Here is a 22,908-nt window from a genome sequence, read left to right on the forward strand (position 1 = left end):
GTTCATCCCTGCAAAGGTGCTCACATATTCATACTCAGAACCCACAGATACCCATGTGTAAACTTATGAATAATTGTTAGCATTTATTAGGCACTTACTATGTACTGGTACCATTTGATTAGTATTTTTTTAATTCATGAATTTATTTCAATCTTTGCCATAACCCTGTGAGATAGATATTATTTTCGCCACTTAACAGATGTAGAAGCTGAGGCACAGAGAGGCTAGCTTGCCCAAGTTGGATTTGAACCCTGTCCATCTGGGTCCAGAGTCTGCTACTTTACCCAGGCCCACATCTATTCTGATGTGACACATGCACACAACACACACACACACACACACATGCATGAGCTTTCACAGGTACACAGAGAGACATGAGTGCACATGTGGACAAACACAGCTGTGTACACACACATTCTGCCATCACAATGCTGCCAGACCTATTTGTGTGCAAATGTACTCTGACAGACACACTCGCCCACTGACCTTCCACGTGTACTCTGGTTCCCCTCCTGCTCCCTTCCCCTCCAGGGACAGGTTTTCTTCTGAAGCCAATGCCTGAGGCCAGGCCTGGCTGGGTGCCAGGGTCAGGATGCGGGCAGGGTGGCCACTGACAGGGTGATGGAAAGCAGGAAAGTCACAAATAAGCAAACAGTCCTGCCTGGACACAGCCTCGCTGAGCATTTCCTGAATGTCCAGGGACATGTTTATTTTTTGACGACTGTCCAGAGCCGACCCCAAGTCTTTCCCTTCCCGAATGGCCGTCTGGATGGAGCCTTGGTGTTGTGGGTCTGGCTCACTCAGGGCTGCTGTTTACAAATGTCTCTTCTCTAACTGAGGTTGGAAGGCCCTTGCAGGGTGGGCCCAGTTTACTTTTCAGCCTAATAACCCCAACCCTGGGGGTTCCCAGCTGCTGGCTTTCTGACCACACACCCTCCAGCCCATTCTAGCCTCCTTGCCTTTGCTGGAGCTCTCCTCTGCCTGGAATGCTCAATCCTGTTCTCCAAGTAAATCCTATTCTCCTTGGATCTCACTCAATGACATCTCTTCCAGGAAGCCTTCTAAGATTCTTCCAAAGTGTATAGGATCTCTTCCTTCTGATACTTTAGAAAAAATTTTAAACTTCTTAATTGTGGTAAAATACACATAACACAAAATTTACTACCTTAAACATTTTAAAGTGTATATCTCAGCAGTGTTAAATACATTCATATTTTTTTGCAACTACCACTACCATTCATCCGCAGAACTCTTCATCTTGCAAAACTAAAACTATGTACCCATTAAACAGTAACTTCTTACTTCCCCTCCCTGCCGGGTCCTGGCAACCACCCTTTTACTTCCTGTGTTTATGAATCTGAGTACCCTGGGTATCACATATAAGTAGAATCATACAGTATTTGTCTTTTTATGACAGTTATTTTACTTAGCATACTGCCCTCAATGTTTGTCCATGTTGTAGCATGTGTCAGAATTCTTTTCCTTTTAAAGGCTGAGTAATATTCGATTGCATGTCCATACCACATTTTGTTTATTCATTCATCCATCAGTGGGCACTTGGGGGTTGCTTCCACTTCTTAGCTATTGACTATTCGATAATGCTGCTATCGCTTCAGCACTTTGTTTTTTTAATACAGCACTTGTTTGTCTATTCATTTGTTGATGGATATTTGGGTTATTTCCAGTTTTTGGCTATTACAAATAAAGCTGCTACACACATTGGTCTACAGGTCTTTATATGGACCTAGGCTTTCGCTTCTTTTGGGCAAAGTTCTGGGAGTGGGCCAGATCATATGTTAGGCCATGTTTACCTTTCTAAAGAGACTGCCAAACTGTTATCCAAAGTGATTGTACCATTTTACATTCTTAGCAGCAGTGTATCTAGTTCCTTTATATTCTCACTAATACTTGGTATAGTCAGTGTTTTTAATTTGAACTATTTATTCTAATAGTATGTAATGGTATCTCATTGTGCTTTTAATTTGCATTATCCTATTGACTATTTTTTCCCTTCGACTATTATTTGCCTTTGTATATCTTCTTTGCAAAATTGTGTAATCACATCTTTTGCTAATTATTTTTATTGGATTGTTTGTTTCCTTATTATTGATTTTGAAAGTATTTTATATATGCTTGATACAAATCCTGACTCAGATATATGATTAGCATGTATTTCTCCCAACATATGACTTGTCTTTTCATTCTGTTAATAGTGGGTTTTTTTGTTTTTGTTTTTTACAGAGACAGAGAGAGTCAGAAAGAAGGACAGCTAGACAGGAAGGGAGATGAGAAGCATTCATTCTTCATTGTGTCACCTTAGCTGTTCACTGATTGCGTTCTCATATGTGCCCTGACCAGGGGGCTACAGCAGAGCCAGTGACCCCTTACTCAAGCCAGCGACCTTTGGGCTTAAGCCAGTGACCATGGGGTCATGTCTATGATCCCATGCTTAAGCCAGCAACCTTGCGCTCAAGCTAGTGAACCCATGCTCAAGCTGGATGAACCTGTGCTCAAGCCAACGATCTTGGGGTTTCGAACCTGGGTCCTCCATGTCCCAGTCCAACTCTCTATCCACTCTGCCACCGCATGGTCAAGCAGTGGTTTTTGAAGAATAGAAAATTTTAACTTTGATGAAGTCCAATTTCTCATTTTTGCTTTATATGTCATGCATTTGATGTCATATCTATGAAATTTTTGCATAATTCAAGTTCACAAAGATTCATAGAAATTTTATAGCTTTAAGTTTTACATGTAAAGTTTATAATCTATTTTGGCCTAATTTTTTTGCTTACCGCATGAGGTATGGATTGAACTTCCTTTTTTATATGTACATATCCATTTGCTTCAGCTCCGTTTGATGAAAAGACTATTCTTTCTCCATTGAACTGTCTTTGCATCTTTGTCAAAAATTAATTGTCCATATACGTGTGTGTTTCTTTCTGTTGTATTTATCTGTTTGTCTCTCTTGATGTCAGTACCACACTATCTCTTTAACTGTATGTAACTTTATAATAGGTCTTGAAATTAGGTAGTGCTAGGCGTCTATGTTATTTTTGAAAGTTGTTTTTATTCTAAGTCTGTTGTATTTTCATATGAATTTTAGAATCAACTTGTCATTTTCTACAAAAAAAGCCTGCTAGGACTTTGATAGGGATTGCTTTAATGCTGGGCATCAGTTTGAGGAGACATGACATCCTAGCCATCTCCTGACCTATGAAGACAGTGTATCTCTCCATTTATTTAGGTCTTCTTTATTTTCTCCCAGTAATGGTTCATAGTTTTCATTGTACTAGTTTTACACAAATTTTGTCAGATTATTCCTAAATAGTTCACATTTTGTATGATATTGAAAAGGACTTTTTTAGATAAGAATTTAAGCTCTATTAAGATATAATTGACAAACAACATTATATTTCTAGTATACACTGCATTAATTTGATATACACGTACATTGTGAAAGGGTTCCCACACCCCATCTAGTTAACTAACACATTTATCAATTCATATATACATCTGGGTTGTTGTTTTTTTTGGTGAGAATATTTAAGTTCTACTCTCTTAGCAGATTTCAATTATACAATACTTATCAAGTAGTCACCATGTTATTATACAGTAGCTCCTCAAAACTTATTTATCTTATAGCTGAAAGTTTATACCCTTTAACTAACCTGATCCTATTTTCCCTAGCCTGCAGGCCCTGGCAACCTCTTTCCTACTCTGTCTTTCTATGATTTTGATTTTTTTAAAGATTCACATATAAGGCTCTGGCTGGTTGGCTCAGCAGTAGAGCGCCAGCCTGGCACGAGGAAGTCCCAGGTTCGATTCCTGGTCAGGGCACACAGTAGAAGCTTCTCCACCTCTACCTCTTCTCTCTCTCTCTCTGTTCCCTTCCCACAGCCATGGCTCGAGCAGTTTGAGCGAGTTGGCCTCAGGTGCTGAGATGGTTCCATTGCCTCTACTTCAGGGGCTAAAATGGCTCCTTTGATGAGCAATGGCCTTAGATGGGCAGAGCATCGCTCCCTAGTGGGCTTGCTAGGTGGATCCTGGTCTGGGCAGATGTGGTAGTCTGTCTCTGCCATTCTACCTCACACATAAAAAAAGAGAAAATATTAACATATAAGTGATACAGTACAGTACTTATCTTTTTTTCTTTTTTCTTTTTCTTTTTTGTATTTTTCTGAAGCTGGAAACAAGGAGAGACAGTCAGACAGACTCCCGCATGCGCCCGACCAGGATCCACCTGGCACGCCCACCACGGGGCGATGCTCTGCCCCTCCAGGGCATTGCTCCGTTGCAACCAGAGCCACTCTAGTGCCTGGGGCAGAGGCCAAGGAGCCATCCCCAGCGCCTGGGCCATCTTTGCTCCAATGGAGCCTCGGCTGCGGGAGGGGAAGAGAGACAGAGAGGAAGGAGAGGGGGAGGAGTGGAGAAGCAGATGGACGCTTCTCCTGTGTGCCCTGGCTGGGAATCGAACCCGGGACTTCTGCATGCCAGACCGACGCTCTACCACTGAGCCAACCGGCCAGGGCCAGTACTTATCTTTTATGTCTGGCTTATTTCACTTAGCAAAATGCCCTCAGGTTCCATCCATGTTGTTGCAAAAAAGAAGATTTCCTTCTTTCTCACGGCTAAATAATATTCTATTGTGTGTGTGTGTGTGTGTGTGTGTGTGTGTGTGTGTATTACATTTTCTTCATTCATTTGTGACGGATATTTCTACATCTTGACTATTGTGAATAATCTGCAGTGAAAATGAAAGTGCAGGTATTTATTTTTTATTCTGTTTTTGTTTCCTTTGGAGGTATACCCAGCTGTGTGATTACTGGATATATGCTAGTTCTATTTTAATTTTAATTTAATTTAATTTTATTTTATTTCAGAGACAGAGAGAGAGAGTCAGAGAGAGGGATAGACAGGGACAGACAGACAGGAACGGAGAGATGAGAAGCATCAATCATTAGTTTTTTGTTGCACATTACAACACCTTAGTTGTTCATTGATTGCTTTCTCATATGTGCCTTGACCGTGGACCTTCAGCAGATGAAGTAACCCCTTGCTCGAGCCAGCGACCTTGGGTCCAACCTGGTGAACTTTTGCTCAAACCAAATGAGCCCGTGCTCAAGCTGGCGACCTCAGGGTCTCAAACCTGGATCCTCCACATCCCAGTCTGATGCTCTATCCACTATGCCACTGCCTAGTCAGGCTTTTTTTTTTTATTTTAATTTTTTTTACAGTGACAGAGAGAGAGTCAGAGAGAAGGATAGATAGGGACAGACAGACAAGAATGGAGAGAGATAAGAAGCATCAATCATTAGTTTTTCGTTGCAACACCTTAGTTGTTCATTGATTGCTTTCTCATATGTTCCTTGACCGTGGGGCTGCAGCAGACCGAGTAACCCCTTGCTTAAGCCAGCGACCTTGGGTCCAAGCTGGTGAGCTTTGCTCAAACCAGATGAGCCTGCGCTCAGGCTGGCGACCTCGGGGGTCTTGAACCTGGGTCCTCCGCATCCCAGTCTGACACTCTATCCACTGCGCCACTGCCTGGTCAGGCTATTTTTATTTTTTTGAGGAACCTCCATATTATTTCCATAGTGGCCACACCAATTTATCTTTCCGCTCACAGCGCAAAGGGTTCCCTTTTCTTCATGTCTTTGCCAACACTCATTTCTTGTCTTTGATGACAATCATTAAAATTTAAAATTTTTGCCTGACCAGGCGGTGGCGCAGTGGATAGAGCATTGGACCGGGATGCAAAGGACCCAGGTTCGAGACCCGGAGGTCCCCAGCTTGAGTGCGGACTCATCTGGTTTGAGCAAAGCTCACCAGCTTGGACCCAAGGTCGCGGGCTTGAGCAAGGGGTTACTCAGTCTGCTGAAGGCCCATGGTCAAGGCACATATGAGAAAGCAATCAATGAACAACTAAGGTGTCGCAACGAAAAACTAATGATTGATGCTTCTCATCTCTCTCTGTTCCTGTCTGTCTGTCCCTATCTATCTCTCTTTCTGACTCTCTTGCTGTCTCTGTAAAAAAAAAAAAATTAAATTAAAAAAAATTAAAATTTTCAATTGTTCATTGCTAGTATATCAAAATACAATTGATTTTTGGAAAATGATCTTGTATCCTGCAACTTTGCTAAACTCACTTATTAATTTTAGTAGGCTTTTGTAGATGCCAATGGGCTTTGTACAGAGATGATCATGTCAAATGCAAATAAAAATAATATATTTCTTTTTTCAAATATGTATGTCTTCTTGAAAATCTTTACTTGCCTTATTTAATTATCCAGAATCTCTAGTACAATGGAAAGGAGTGTCAAGAGCAGACATTATTGTGTTTCTGATCTTAAGAGAAAAGCATTCGGTCTCTCACCATTAAGTATGCGTTAGTTGTGACCTTTCCAAAGTGCCTTTTGTCAGATTAAGGACATTTCTTTCTATTCCAGTTCCTTGAGAATTTTCATCTTGAATTGGTCTTGGGTTTTTGTCAAATTCTTTTCCTGCATCTATTGAGATAATCAGCTGGCTCTTATCCCCTTCATTCATTAATTGATTTTTGGTTGTTAAATCAACCTTGTATCCTTGGGAAAAACCTTACCTGGTCATAATATATTCTTCTTTTTATATATTTTCTCAAAAATTTAACAGAATTTTTGTCAAGGTTCATAAAGGATATTTGTCAGTAGTTTTCTTTTTTAGTAATGTCTGTGTCTAGTTTGGTCTAGTCTCACAGAATGAGTTCAGAAGTAGTCTCTCCTCTTCAATTTCCTGAGAGTGTGTAGAATTGATGTTACTTCTTAATTAAATGTTTGCTAGAATTAACCAGTGAAGTCTTCTGGGCCTGGGAAGGTTTACAACAACAAATTCAATATCTATAATAGGAATATTCAGGATATTTATTTTTTCTTGAGTGAGCTTTAGCAGTTTGATGAAAAATTTTGGCCATTATTTCTTCTTTCTTTGGAGGATTTTAGTCATATATTTGTGTGTGTGTGTGTGTGTGTGTGTGTGTGTATAATCCATATAACATACGGATTATATATTAGATATTAGGCTGCTTCAGTTGTTCTATAGTTCACTAATGATATATTAAATTTTATTTCTTGGCCTGACCAGTGGTGGCACAGTGTATAAAGAATCGACCTGGAATGCGAGGACGCCGGTTAGAAACCCCGGGCTTGCCTGGTCAAGGCGCACATGGGAGTTGATGCTTCCACTCCTCCCTCCTTTTCTCTCTCTCTCTCTTCCCTCTAAAATGAATACATTAAAACCTAAAAAAATTAGTTCTCTCAAAGTTGATATGGATCTTTTTTATGTCTTCCATGTCTCTATTTATCATGTTTGCTCTTTCCTCTAGCTTTTGAATATATTGATACAGTTGTAATAATTGTTTTAATGTTCTTGTCTGCTAATTCTAATATCTGTATGAGCTCTAGGTTTTTTGTTTATTGATCTTTCTCCTTATGGTTTCATTTTTCTACTTCTTTGCATGGGTGGTGATTTTTTTTTTTTAGTTTCCATTCATTTTTGGCTCTTGGGGCAATATCATCTTTTCCAGTATGAAAGAAAGCAACAGGTTTAACACAAAACAGAACTTTGAAGTGTAGGACAGGACAAAACCAAGGGTGGTGGTGGTGGGGAGACAATAGCAAATGAAGAAATAAGATGTTGCCAAAAGACAGAGGGTGTCCTGTGTCCTCTCCTCCAGGGAATGACTTCAACATTTAGGTGGCAGTACACACGTTTTCATATACTTACGGGATCAATATTTCTTTTTGGGGAAGAAAAGGTGGAGATGGGTAGGTCCTTTCTGGAGGCTTAGAGACCAAGGTTGGCCATTCTCCTCCTCCTTTTCCCCCTTCTTCATCCAGAGAAAGGAAGCATTTCAATGTGAGAGGGAAGTGAAGTGGAAGAAGGAAGTCTCCCACTTGATAGAATGGGGCAGAACCCTGCAAAGGAAACAGCCCAGGACAGAGCTTGGAGAAAGGCTGAACGTTGATATAATCCTGTTAACACCTCCCCCAAAGCTGAAGGTGGAGCAGGGAAAAATATCTGGAAGCCAGGACTTTAACAGCCTGTATCTTGCTCTCCAAAACTGTTCTAGAGTGGGAAATCCCACCCATTCCTTGTAGAGACTTCTGCCCACTACAGTTAGCCTGGTTCCCTTTTCCCTGGGCTACTGCATGGGCTTGGAGAATTATGTTGAAACACAGAGAGGGAAATATTAAGCAGACATACGGGAGAAGTAGGCACCAGAAGGAAGTATAAGGTTACCTGGAATGGCAGAAATATAGATTCCCAGAGTGGAAAGTGAGAGGAGACATTCAACAAACAACGAATATTTATTGGGTGCCTTTTATGTGCCAGGCACTGTTCTAGAACACCTCTAAAAGAAAAAAAGAGGCAAAAGATGCAAATTCTCCGGGAGAGGAAAGGGGCAGTTGAGGAAGAAGGTGAAGGAACTGAGAAGTCGGAGTGTCAGGGTGTGGTGTTAGGCTTCCTCTTTGGCCTCCTCACCCAAATCCTCCTCCTCTTCTATGGTGGCATCTTAGTCCTGCTGGTACCTCCGCCCTGATGAACTCCATCTCATCCATGCCCTCCAGTGGAGGAAGGCCTTCCAGTGGAGCACAGCACTGAACTGCTCTGAGACACACTTGAACAGCTCCCGGTGGCCGTGCTGTTGTCAGTGAAGGTGACGGCCATCTTTAGGCCATGAGGAGGGATGTTTCAGACAGCTGTGTTGACACTGTTGGGGAACCATTCCACAAAGTAGCTGCTATTCTTGTTTTTTACATTGAACGTCTGCTTGTCCACTTCCTTCATGGTCATCCGCTCATGGGAGACAGCAGCCACAGTGAGGTACCAGCCATGGTGAGGGTCACAGGCATCCATTATGTTCTGGGCATCAAATACCTGCTGGGTAAGGGCCCAGTACTGCTGGCTTCCCTGGCTGGTTAGAGGCACAAAACTAAGCATGAAGGAGTAGAGGCATGGGAAGTCAACATGTTGACTGCCAGCCTGTGGAGGTCAACACTGAGCTGGCCAGGGAAGCAGAGGCGGGTGGTGACATCGCTCATGGTGGCTGAGATGAAGTGGTTCAGGTCCCCATAGGTTGGCATGGTCAGCTTGAGATGTCATAAAGGGCCTCATTGTCAATGCAGTAATTCTCATCAATGTTCTCTATCAACTGATGGACAGAGAGGGTGGCATCATAGGGCTCAACCACAGTGTCAGACACTTTGGGTGCAGGTACCACACTTAAAGTGTTCATGATGTGGTCAGCGTACTCTCCACATGTCTTACTGATGAGCAAGGTTTCTATTCCAGAGCATTGCCCCACCTAGAGAGTGGGGCAGCTAGATGCCCTGCAGGCAGTCACAGCTCTCAGCCTCCTTCCGCACCATGTCTGGGGCCCAGTCAACCAGGATCGGCCCCTTATGAATAGTGGCCCTTGGTCCAGTTGTTGCCTTCTCCAGACTGACCAAAAGCAAAGTTGTCTGGTCTGAAGATCTGGCCAAAGGGACCTGAATGAACAGAGTCCATGGTCCGGGGTTTTAGATTCACCAAAACAGCATGAGGAACATATTTTCCTCCTGTGGCTTCACTGTAACACACGGAGATGCGGTCCAGCTGCAGGGCGCCTGCCCGTGGTAGGTGCCGGTGGGGTTGATGCCATGTTCATCACTGATCACCTCCCAGACCTGGGCACTGAGCTGGTTGCCACATTGGCCCACCTGATATGCACAATTTCCCTCATGGTCCAAATTACAATTTTTTGATTGCCTCAAAGTGTATATGGTACAAGAAAATATGTAACATTTTCTCTGCTGCCGCTCATAAGCTGGCAGAATGGGATGTGCCTGGAGACAGGAGCAACATGGGCAAACGAGGTGGCAGGAAGGTTCTGTGGGTGGTCATTTTAATGGATGCTGGACATTTTAATTTTTACTTTATTGTGTGTTGCATTTTTATAAATATATTTAGTTTTGTTCTGGATGCCATTAAGTTACTTGAAACAATTTGATCCTTTTGAGACTTGTTTTTAAGATTTGTTAGCTGGCCATGGCAGAGTGGCTAAGTGGATAAAGCATGACCGGGCACACCAGAGGCTACAGGTTCGACCCCAGTCAAGGCACATATGAGAAGGGATCAACTAAGTGAAACAGAAGGTTGATGCTTCTATGTCTCTCTCTCTCTCAAATCAATGAGAAAAAATTTTGTTAGGTGGCACCAGGATAGTGTTAGTCTGGGCTAATTTTGCCCCAGCGCTGAGGCAAGACCCTTCTAAGTATCATACAGTATCTGCTCAGTAAATGAGGGTTTCCAGTTTGGCTGGTGGAAACAGCAAGTATTTTTGGCTTTCTAATCTTTCCTGGTAGTTCTTTCCCTGGCCTGGGGCAGCATTCTCCAAGACTCTACCTTGCAAATGCCAGATGCCTCTTTTCCTCAGAGACTGCCTTGGCTCCCTCTCCTTAACTAAGCTCTGCCTAAGATTCCTCCGCGCTCTGCCTAAGATTCCTCCGCCCTCTGCCGCGTATTAGAAACTCTCACTGCAGTAAGTGGGGAAAATGTATGGCTCACCTCGTTGATTTCCCATCTCTGCTGCTTGATGTTCAGTGTCTCAAAAAATTGTCTCATATGCTTTCTATTATGTTTTTGTTGCTCAGGTAGGAGGGTAAATCCAGTTTCTGTTACCGTATCTTGGTTGCAAGTGAAGGCACTCAGTGTTGTGTTGTGTATTTTTTAGCAATGGCATCATTGCACTGGGAGGCTAGCGGTTCTGGAGGGGCTGAGGTGGCTTATGGGAGTGGCTGGATGGGGAAGGGCCAGTTTATATGGATGAGTGTGCTTCTCTGTGCCCATCGCTGTGTATCTGTATCCCTGAGTGCATCTCTGTCTGCAGGTCTGTCTGCACATGAGTCTGCATGTCTGAACAGAATCTACTGGAGTCTGGGAAGCGGTCTGTGGCTGCCCCCTGGAACAGGGTTCGTCCTTCTGTCTGCTCAGGGGAAAGTTCAGGCTACTCATACAGTCATCCTGCCAAACTTCTAGATGTCCCAAGCCAGAGTCCATCAGGCCTGAGCTGGCCCATGGACAGGCTGCAGGTGAGCCAAGCAGACACATTTGCCTCTCGTTCTGCTTTGGAAGGCAGGATGGGAGCAGTTTCGAGCCTGCTGGGGCTGATCTGGGGGCCTACCTCTCCTTTCCCTTCCACGGCAGTCCACGGGCCCCAGGCTGACCCTTCTGTTGGTCCTGGCTTGAGTGCCTGTCTCCCTGGCCATAGAGGGATCTGGTGGTTGTTCTCGGCTCAGCCCGGGGCTGACCTAGTTCTGCACAATAAATTTTTCTATGACCCTCCAGGAGAGCCAATGCCAAAATAATAGACTTCACTAGAACTTTCTCCTTTTCTTTTCTTGTTCCTGACACCTATGCCAGGGGTGGGCAACGGTTGACATTACCCAGGCCACCTCCATAGCATCCAGCTCACTCTGAGGTCTTTCTGCTAAGGGTGGACAATAGCACATTAAGCTATCTAACAGGGAGCAAATTTGCCATGTTAGTTAGAATAGAAGGAAGGTATATTTTTCAATCCCATTAAATTTGGTTCCAGGCCCCACTTGTCAAGATCTATAATCATCCCAAGAATTCTAGAATTTATGCAGTCAAAAAAAGGGGGGATTCAATACAATTAAATATATTGAGTGTATAGAACCCCAATGACCCATCAGTTCAGCTTCCTGAGAAATCTACATTCCAGGGAAATTTTCTCACAGGTCCATAAGGGCACCCGTGCCCACGTTCACTGTGCATCGTAGATGATGGTATGGCATTGGAGGCATCTGGATGACATCCTGCCTAAGACAGGATGAGAACCAGGTGCAGGGAAGGCCTTATAGTACAGTATCTTTTATTCCATGATGGCCTTTGTATGACCTCCTCCTGTGACAGGCAGCTCCAAGTGGTGTGTTATGTTGCTGGGAAGCTCAAATTGTGCCAGAATTACACCTCCCCACAGATGATCATAGTGAACTTGGCATCTTGGGAGAAACAATGTGCATTAATTAATTAATTAACTAATCAATCAATCAATTCATAAAACAGTTATTGGGCAATTGCCTCTGCTAAGTTTTAGAGATGCAGAGGTCTCTGCTTAAAATCTAGGGGCGGGGGGCGGATATTAAACAAATAAACAGGGTATCAAATTGATGATTCTGGCAATAAAGGAAAACAGCATCTGTGTGAAATAATTCGGGTTCATGGGGGAGAGATATAGGAAGACCCCTCTGAAAAAGGAGCACTGAAATGAGCTGAGTAGAAGTGGGCAGGAGCAGGGTGGAGCCAAGTGCTCCAGGCAGGGTAACACAGGCACAGGGCTCAGGAGGCAGGCAAAAGCTCCGCCCCTCTGAGGAACCACTCTGGCTGGCTGGAGTGAGGGGTGCAAGCTGAAGTGAGCAGAAGAGAAGAGCCTGGGGTCAGGGGCAGGAATGGAAACACGTAGAGCCAACTGCCTGGTAAGGTGAACACATAATTTATCATCCAGACTAGGACACATTTGAGGCTGAAAAGAGGTACTACTACTACTAATGTTGGGATAACAGGTCACATCACACTACTTGTAGGTCAAGGTAGAGAGTTGGAATTTTATTCTCAAGGATAAGAGGAGGCATTCGGGTCTTGAGGACAGAAAGATGTGACCCAATTTGCACCTGGAGGGCCTGAGGTAAGACCACAGCACTCAGAAACATCCCAGCAGGCTTTCCACCCTTATGGAGGAGCCTTTTGAGAACGTTTTGGTAAATATTAGAAATCTGAGAGTGAGAGAAGCAGCTAGGAGCCTGGAAATGGCCGGAGGGGTCCTGCAGGGTGGGCACCCATCCTGGAATGGCCAGAGGGGTCCAGCAGGGTGGGCACCAATCCTGGAATGGCCAGTGGAGGCCTGCAGGGTGGGCACCCATCCTGGAATGGCAAGTGGAGGCCTGCAGGGTGGGCACCCATCCTGGAATGGCCAGAGGGGTCCAGCAGGGTGGGCACCCATCCTAGAATGGCCAGTGGAGGCCTGCAGGGTGGGCACCCATCCTGGAATGGCAAGTGGAGGCCTGCAGGGTGGGCACCCATCCTGGAATGGCCAGAGGGGTCCAGCAGGGTGGACACCAAGCCTGGAAATGGCCAGTGGAGGCCTGCAGGATGGGCACCACGCAGGCTGTGCTGGGCAGCACCTACCCTGGCAGCCCTCTCTGAGTCTGCCATTCCTGACAGGTGCCCTTCCTGGCGAGTGAATCTGCCCCCGGTTGAATAGGAAGGAGACAGTGATAAGGACTGTCCCTTGCATGCCACAGACTGACACAGGGTGAAGCCCCCATCCTGCCCAGGTACAACTGGGGGTGGGAAGGGAACAACCCTCATACAAAAGCCTAGATCAATCTGACTGTCAAAGCTTTTACAAAGCATGTGTGAGATGTGTGAATAAGGTGACAAGGCTCCTATTTTGGTGTCACTTGTCTTCAGCATGTTGGTCTTCACCTTCCTGTGGGAGTCACCCTTCCATTTCCCCATTCAGTCCATTGTCTGCCCCAAGCCGAGGCCACAGCTTGCTCTGGAGCCCACACACAGGGGAGTGATCATGGTGCCACCTCTTTCCACGCACGCACATCCACAGAACACAAACTCCTGCCCCCAGGGAACTTGCAGTGGACAAAACCCAGATAGGATGGTGGTTTAGGAAGGAACCAAAGCTGCCTGTGCACACGCATCCAGCAAACCAGTCTTTCTGCAGGTGGGGCCCAGGTCTCCTCCATGAGAATAAGAGGTCGTCAAGGGTACGGACTGGGTGTGGCCGGCACTGTCCATTATATATCCAAGAGCCACCCCCTCTCCTTCTTTGGTAACAATGTGGTTTGTGCAGTTAGTACCTGGAGATAGATGCCTGATCTTTGGGAAGCTGGGACCCTGGGCCATCAGGCCCAGGAAATAGATCATGATTGGCTTAAATGAGCCATGGCAGCTCATCCCCTTGGTCAATGATTGGTCCGGGGGGGGGGGAGAAGGGGTGCAAGGGGCAGGGTATGAAATCAGTTCTGGCTAATGAGATTCAAAAGAAAATATGCTAGGAGGGCTCTTATTCCCAAATAAAAAAAACAAAACAAAACAAAATAAAGGCTTGGCTGGAGAATTCCTTTTCTCTCTTCTCTCTAGTCCTCTTTCCCTGCCTGAATTGACAACATGATGTGTGGTAGTCTGTCAGCCACTTTGCAACCAGAATGTTAGAAGCAGGAGGGCAAGGATGATGGTGTGTGAAGATAGAGTCTGGGTTCCTGAAGTCACCTTTGAGTGGCACTAGTCCTGGATGACCTGCCTCTGACCTTTTTGTCATGTGAGACAAATAACCTGTGCTTGTTCAGGCTGCTATGCCAGGTGTTCTGTGATGTGCAGCCAAAGTTTGGTGTTGCCCCGCCCCCCCTCCCATGATGCATCTGAGGTTCTAGACTGGGGACCCTGACCTCATCCTTAAAGGAGGAACTAAATGGCACATAGAAGCGAGAGGCTCCCCAGATCATGAACTTCAGCTTTGCCTCTTCTCACCTCGCTGGGTCTTGGTTCCCATGTCTGCACAATGGGGTGTTAAATAGCACTTGGCTCACAGAGCTGCTGGGAAGGTAATGAGAAAACAAATGGGATACTGAGAAATAAATGGATAAATCTTCCAGTAAATCACTGGATGGAAAGTAGCTGTTCAGTAAAAGTCAGCCCCTCCCCTCTCTGGGAGTTACCTGGAACCGCCCCTCCAACCCTGGCTCTCCAGTTGTGCCCATTCATTGTGCATGTCACCCTCAGTGCCAGGAGAAGAGTTTGCACTATGGAACCTTGAGTTTTAAATGAAGTGTCAAATATAATTTGGCAACACTAAGAATTAATTATGTGATTGCCTTTAGAAAAGCCAGGGAGCTCAGTTTTGATTGTGAAATTGGTGTCTGCCTCCAGGGAGCAGATGTCCTCCCTTCTCCCAGGGAAGAGAGGGAGGGCGACAGGGATGGTGCTTTTGGCCCATTTCTCACCCCAGACCCTCAGCAGAGGGGATCCCTCAGGAGAGGCCAAGGGTGGGGATGAGGCGTGGAGAAGAAAATATTTCTGGGAGTACCCCCTCCCGTCACTCCCTGGCTACCTCTGTCCTCCATGGCTCGCGCACTCCATCTGTCAGCTGCAGACACACATGTGGGTGTTGTCTGTCCTTCCCCTTTAAGGGAAGGGAAACATTTCCTGAAAGGGTGGTGGGGAAGAGGGAGACAAGCAGCTAGAAGGGAGGCCACATTTGTCTCGATGACAAACCAAGGACAAAAGCTCAGTCTGGAGCATTCCAGGAGGGGCCTGCCTCCTCCTGAGGATGGAGAGGACCGGTCCTCCTGGCCTCGGGGGCTCAGGGCATGTTCTCAGGGGGGCAGCAGTGTGTCAGGAGTGAGCAGCTGTGCATGGACATCCAGGACCCACCCAAGGCACCAGCCCCCACCCCAGTCCAGGCCTTCCCTCTCCAAGGAGTCTGGGTTTAATTTTCTGGTCAGTGAGAAAAGGAGGAGGAAGAGGACGAGGAGGAGGAGAAGAAAGGAGCGAGCTGAAGTTCTAATGCAGTCGGCTGGGATCTGTCACTCAGCACACAGCCCGCTGACGACTCCGGGCAGCCCCAGCTGTAAGCAGCCCGTGATTTATGGACACTGAGTGAACTCCTGCAGCAGAAACCAGCCTTTGAGATCAGAGCAGCAATAGGGCCCTTTTTTTTGGCAGGAGACAGGGCCTGCATTTTTCTCATTCATGCCAAACTGCTTTGCACGGCAATTAGCTCTGTCCTCATTTAGTCTCCAGTCCCAAAGGGTAATGAAAGTCATATATCATCTTCAAGACTGCTAATTATTGAGCTCGCTTACAGGTAGGCTTTGTAACTGTGAGAAGGGCCTGTCGGCCCAATATTTATTACTCTTCCAATAAGTAAGCAAAGGGGGTGGGGGAGGAAGAGGGGTAAGAAGGGAGGAAGGGAAAGAAGGGAGGAAAAACAACTTTCTGGAGAGACCGCCCAGCCCCAGCCCTGGGATCGCTGACATACTTTCTGCAAATGTGCTCATCAGAGGGGAAACATCTTTATTCCACGGGGCCATTTTTCATGCCCTAACAAACCAGTCTGGGAGAGTGGGGAGTGGTGAGGGGAGGCCTGTGGCGGGGGCGGGCTGAGGTCTGCTCAGGAGGATGGAGATGGGGACTGAGAGGTCAGTGGGGAGGAGAGCACAGGAAGATGGCAGAGCAGAAAAGGAAGACAGAATCTCCCCAGCCCAACCCAGGTCCAGAACATCCCACCCCTCATTCTTGGGCCTGCTGGCTGGATGGTGGAGGTGATGGTCCGGATTGGGAACTGGGATTAGCCGTCTGTCACTTCCGGGCATGGGGTATGTATAGATAATGATGGAAAGCTTTTCATCTGAGCCTTTTGCTTTATTTGGTTGTTCACTGAGTGGACCTGCTGCCTGGATTATAATCTACACCAGCAGATTTCCATGGGTGTGGTTAACTGAGGGGAGGTTAGGCTCCTATTTATATTTAAACAAACTTAAAAACATAATGACTTTTAAAAGAAAATCTAGACATAAACATTAGCCAGGGTTACTTATAGTTATTTTAAAATAAAGAATACAATTAAAGCAACAGCTAAAGAAATACAATTATTTAAGTGCCCTTAGATGCCATTCTCAATGTGCAACCAATATTCATTGAGTACCTACTTAATAAATGTGTTAGGCACTGTTCTATGTGTGGGGATACAGCAGAGGTTCAGGATGGGCAAATCTTTGCCTTCATGGAGCTCCTAGTCCGGCAATGAATCACTGCTCAGTGATTCTGGTTTGTTTTCCACCCCGACTAACATAGTAATAACAGATGACCATCCCGACTTGAGTTATAAACACAGCTGACATCTGTTTAGTGTTTATCATGAGCCGGGCACTGTGCTGGGAGCTTTGTATGCACATTTCTCAATGAATCCTCACAACCTGGATGTAGTTGGCCTTAATGCTATCCCCATTTCATAGGTCAATTAAGCTACATGTCCATGGTCACACAGCTAGTTAGGAATGGACCCATGCCATTTGGTTTCCGAGTCTGTTCTCATGACACCATATTTTCTTCAGTTCATTCTAAACCATTTAAGCTTCTAGTTAATGACATTGGGGAATTGGTCTGTTTTGGCATCAATAGCCATCATGGACAGATTGATCTTTCCTACCATCAGCAACCTTCCCACACTGAGCCTCCTTCGTGAATGGGGGACTCATTAATTTCAAAGTCAGTTGGAGGAAGACTATTAGATTGATTACCAAGTAGCACCAGCTTTTCTGGAATACTTTCTTGACTACAGGAGGAATGATGGTGTGCTGGAGCACCTCCAACTCCGGCTAGGGATATCATGTTGGCAGCTTAAAATGGACTATAGTAGGAGTATTTACACTTTGGAAAATGGCAAATGCTACACTTTAGGTTTTTTATTTTGTTGTTGGTTTGTTTGTTTCCAGAAGAGCTGTTTATTAAATTTTGACCAGCACACCACTGAGAGAGACCCAAGGCAAAGGAGTAGCTCGCAGTAACCTCATGGTAATGTCTTTCCGAAGAAAGTGCAGAAAGCACTGGAGAGGGAGTCTGAGACCTGAGTTCCAGACTTGGCTTTGCTGCTGAGGAACCTGGTCTTGAGCTCTTTGTCCTCATTTGCGTCAGGTGGTCACTTAGGTGCCACTATAGCCACAATTAGGTATAAAATTACTTTCATGAAGAGTTTAGAGTCACAAAACAAAACTTAATTGAATTGAGTTTTTGCTCACAAACATAAGGCAGCTCCACCATGTGTATATATAATGGGCTGGGGTTGTGGGAATGTGTGCAGAACACATGTACCTACGTGAATTGCACAGGGCATGGAGGACATTCCTTCTTGTGCTCTTTCATTCTTCACCATTTCTGCAGCTAGACAGACAGGGCTGGAAAGCCATCTCTTCCCACCTCAGTGACTTTAGGCGAGTGGCTTAGCTTCCCTGTGCCTCGGTTTCCTCCTCTGTGAAGTGGGCATGATCAATAGTGTCTGTTCACAGGGTGCTGTGGGGATTGAATGATAATGTGCACTCAATGCTGGGCAATGACATGTTACATAGGAAGCGCCCAATACCCCATCAGTGTTGCTGCCATTTCTTCCATGCATTGTTTCTTTTCCTTACACCCACCTCCCACCAAGGCCCCTGAATAAGGGGCAGGGCTGAGACAGAGGAGGTGCCCTAACCTCCATCTCCACTGGAGCCTCCCAACCCCCAGCAGCTGTGCAAACCATTTTGTGTTCTGTAAGCTCCCATCGCTGGGAGGGAGGTGTGATCCTGGGGTGTGATGGTCCCAGGTGTGGAGACTCCAGCTTTCAGGGTATGATCCTGGATTCTGCGAGCAGCTCATCTGGGAGGACACCAAACCAAACAAGCTCTGGGACTTTCCAGTCCACTCACACTGAGCCAGTCTGCCCCACGACCAAGTGGTTCAGAAATGCCCTTCTGCAAGGCCAGCTTCTGGTTCTTGTATGAGGGGAGCTTGATCCTCTCTTTACACATCTGGTGGCGACCGTCTGTGGGGTGGATGCCACCTGCTTGCTGCCTCCCATGCTCCTGCTCCCGGCCCTGCCCCTGGGAGGTTCTGGTTCTGTACTATGCCTCTCCAGGCGACTTCCCCTCCCCCAGTCTCTGAACATGAACACAGGATGTTCTTTGTCCCTATCTTGCAGCTGTCCCTGTCCCCTGTTCCCAAGGGATGTATCTACCAGCTTGGATGCATGCCCCGCCACCCTCACCCTCTCTCCTCACCCTCTGTCTGACCTTACCAGCCCATCCTGCAGCCCACCTTGCATTCCTCCCCATCTTGGAATTGTTTCTGTTTTTTTCCTCTGTTTCCTACCATCCCATCCCCACTTACCAGGGTCAGGCCTTGTGACCACTTTCTGGATCTTTGACTAAAGGATTCCTGAGAGTAGGTAGAATACATTGAGCCTTGAGCAGGGTAGCAATGAGTGGAAGCAGGGCTTCTAACACAGTCAGGACTCAAATCTCCCTCCCTGGGATCTGTGGCACTCCGCAGTGCTCTGTGGTGACGGCATCTTCTCTCCTCAGCTTCTCCTCACAGCAGGAACATAATTGCCAAAACTATGGCTCCACATCCAAACCCATGGAGGACAAAGGATATCTACCCTGAGTCTGTTTTAAAAATCCTGGGAAGGACTTGACTGTCCAAGGTTGGGACACGTGTTCAGCCCTGGACTCATCACTGTGATGAACAGACGGGGCTCTGGGAGAGGCCCGGCACAGGCACCTGCCTGTTCTCGTGCACGGTTAGACAAGGTGCTGTCCAGAAGAGGGGAGGTGCTAGGCCGGGCGAGATGCACGACTCCGCTGCAGGTGGAGACGGTCACCTGACACTCCAGCACTAGCAACATGTGCAGGCAAAGCTGTAGGGGCACTAGGTTCAGACCCAGATGGTGTGGCCCCATTGGAGATTTCTCTCAAGAGAGCCACAGTAACGTTTGGAGTTGGAGGGTTATCTTTATATTGTTTGTTTTCCACATGAACCAGGATTGCTGAAGTTTGGCCAAGGCTCAGCCAAGGCTGAACCAGGCTCCCTGCCCAGGACTGTGTGGGTGAGAAGCAAAGAGAGCAGAGGGAGTGTTTCTCTGCCTGGGCCTCAGAGTTACAAGATGCTATTGGGAGCCGTGCTACAGGAGAGGCCTGGCCATTGGGTCCCAAGTTCAGGGCCTTTTCTGTGACTTCCTCTATCACCAGAGAAAACCTCTTGGATTGTCGCTTCCCAAACCATGGTACTAACAAATCGGTCTCCTTCTCAAAGGCCCTAGGGGTGAGTGGGGGCCAGCCAGGGGCTGAGGCCTGCCTTTCGTGTGTGGGCTTATCCCGGCTCTTCAGTCACAGACATTGTAGACACTCAGACATGCCACCCCTGGGACGCCCGTGGCCAGCAGAGCCCCAACCTGCTCCACAAAACCTGGCAGGTGAACCTCGGGACCGTCTAAGGTAAAGGAGTGACTCAAGGCCTGTGATAATGTCACACACTTGCCCGGAATATATTGTCAGACTAAAGAGGGGGAAATTCACTTAAATATTGAATTCCTGGGTGGAAGTCTGTGTGAGTCACAGAGCAGAAAGTATTCCCCATAACCTTGCTGTCCTGGGGCTCTGAAAAGCGGGCATGCATGGAGGGCCCATGGGGGAGGCCTTCCCTGTGGACACAACTTCCACACTCTTAATACTTCTTGCTATCTGCTGGCACAGAGTGGATTTCTGAGGCCAGAAATGGGGAGCAAGGACCGTTTACATGAGGGACAGGCCTGGGTTTCAAATTGGTGTATAGCCTGGCTGGAGAGAGGGCCATGCTGGAGAGAGGGCCTCTGCACAATAGAAAGTAGTAACCGAGTCACCAATGAGGTCCAGTCCCAGACTTGTCTCATGCCCACAGGCCTCTGCCCCTACTGCTTAGGTTGCACAACAAACCATTCCAAACCATCTCTTTACGTCGCAGGCTCTGCAGGTCAGGCATCTGGCTAGGGCACAGTGGGAATGGTGTGACTCTGATCTCAGCTGGGCCTACTCAAAGGCTGGGGGTCATCTGGAAAAGCCTTCATTCCCGTGTTGGGTGGTTGATGATGGCTGTCAGCTAGAACTTGGTTGAGCTGTGGGTCAGAAACCTCCAGCCCTCTCCATGTGAACCCTCTGTGTGGGCAGCTTTGCACATCCTCACAGCACACAGCTGGGTTCTAGGGACAGGCATTCCCGGAGAGCCAGAAGATGCTGCCAGCCTTCTCTAAGCGAATCTTAGAAGTCAGGGCGTGTCCCTGCTGCCACGTTCTCCTCATGGAAGCAGCCACAAGCTAGCTCAGCATGAATGGGAAAGGAATTAGCTGCTTCTTCATCAGGAGGAGAGGCAAGGTGACATTGTAGGAAGAGCATGTGACATGGGAGATGCTGTTGTGACCAGGATTGAAAGTGCAGTTGGCCTTAAATGACACGGCAGTTTGAGGTACCAACTCTGTGCCGTCAAAAACCCACGCATAATTTTTGACTTCCCCAAAACTTAACTACTTATAGCCTACTATTGACTGGAAGCCTAACCAATAACATAGACAGTCAAGTAACACATATTATGTATGTTATATGTATTATATATTGTATTCTTACAATAAAGTAAGCTAGAGAAAAGAAAATCTTATTAAGAAAATCATAAGAAAGAGAAAATACATTGATAGTACTGTATGTATTTATTGAAAATAGTTGTTGAGAGGAGACAAGATGGCGCTGGAGTAGGCGGACGTACCAGCATCTACCTCCCAGAACCAATGTGGATTACAAACTAATTTTATGAACTATCAGCTGGAAAAACCAACTTTGGACTAAACTAAAAGGACTCTTCAACCAAGGAATGCTGAAGAAGCCACACAGAGACTGGTAGGAAAAGCGGAGACGCGGAGAGGGCTGCCCAGCTTCTCGGAGCGAATGGCAGCAGGGAGAGACTCGCGTGGCAGGAAGTGAGTTTAGCAGAGGGGGAAGGGTCCTGAGCCCCAGGAACAAAGCCCCAGCCTGCAGCCCCAGAGCCCAGAAGAAGCGTAAGGACAGTATTTAGCTGGAAACAAGTCAGGATACTGTTTGTGAGAGAGTCTGATTTCTCAGACCCAGGATCCTTCTTAAAGGGACCACGCAGAACATCTCTCTCACAAACACTCACCCGAGGCTCCTGGAGATGGAGGGAGAGGGGATAGAACCACAGTAACAGGAAGAGAGTGCAATCTAGGAGGCATAGGGAAAAACATTTTGGGAGATAGCCACCCTAACCCCTGGGACGAGTCACTCCCCAAAGCTGAAGTGAATATTTCCCCCGGAAACCGCAATACCAGCAAAGGGAAGCAGGAGAGCAGCCAAACAAGCTCCCCCGCGGCATTCAGAGCAGAGTCGCATAGAAGGAGGGAGCTTTCGGGTCTACGGTAGTGAGTCTTAGGGTCTGAGCTGCAACGGCCCCACCCACGCGGCTGAGGGCTCCCCGGAGGGCGGGCGGCAGCGGGAGACAAAAGCGCGGTTCTGCTGGCAGGGGCAGAAGCCGGCTGGCCACCAGTGGGCTCAGGTGTGAGCTCAATCTTGCCCGGCTAGGGAGAAGGGGGCATGCAAAAGCGGCCAAGCTCAGCTGCCGGCAGCCTGTAATCCAGCTTCCGGGAGAAGGGCGGGAAACCCAAAAAGGTTAGAAAGCAGCCCCGGAGCAAGGGCAGAGGAGCACATCCCTGCCCCGCCCGTGCAACCCAGGCTTGCGGTCTGACTTGGTAGCCTGCTCCTCCCGCGAGGGTGGAGCCAAAAGCCCAGAAGAGGCGGAGTTCCACTACGAAGCTGAGCTTGGGCACGCAGCCCTGCCTGGCGGTAGAGCCAAGGCTAGCAGCTGTTCCTTGAGTGGGATCATCCTGCAAAGGCAGGGCGAAAGCTCGGAAACAGGCGGAGACCCGCAGCTGAGCAAAGGTGCTTGCCAGTGCCCTCAGGACAGAGCATAACGTCACACACAGGGGCGGCGCAAAGGCCAAGGCCACCAACCCTTGTGCACCCGAGCACGTGATCACAGCCACTCTCAAGAAGATAAAATGTGGAGGCAGAGAAATACAACACAAATAAACCAAGAGAAATCCCCAGAAAAGGACCTAAGTGAATCAGATATAACCAAATTACCAGATGCAGAGTTTAAAACAACAATTGTTAGGATGCTCAAAGATATTAGAACCACCATAGATGGCCATTACGAAAACCTAAATAAAGAGATAACAAATATAAAAAAGGACATTGAAATAATAAAAAAGAATCAGACAGAAATGAC

The 22,908-nt window shown here is 46.9% G+C and overlaps 1 pseudogene; it reads right to left on the minus strand.

The window, feature by feature from the left end:
- Positions 1 to 8,488: 8,488 nt before the first annotated feature.
- On the minus strand, positions 8,489 to 9,754 carry LOC136312896 (tubulin beta chain pseudogene; annotated as a pseudogene).
- Positions 9,755 to 22,908: the final 13,154 nt, after the last annotated feature.

The sequence above is a fragment of the Saccopteryx bilineata genome, chromosome 9, assembly GCF_036850765.1.
Source record: "Saccopteryx bilineata isolate mSacBil1 chromosome 9, mSacBil1_pri_phased_curated, whole genome shotgun sequence".
Taxonomy (NCBI): Eukaryota; Metazoa; Chordata; class Mammalia; order Chiroptera; family Emballonuridae; genus Saccopteryx; species Saccopteryx bilineata.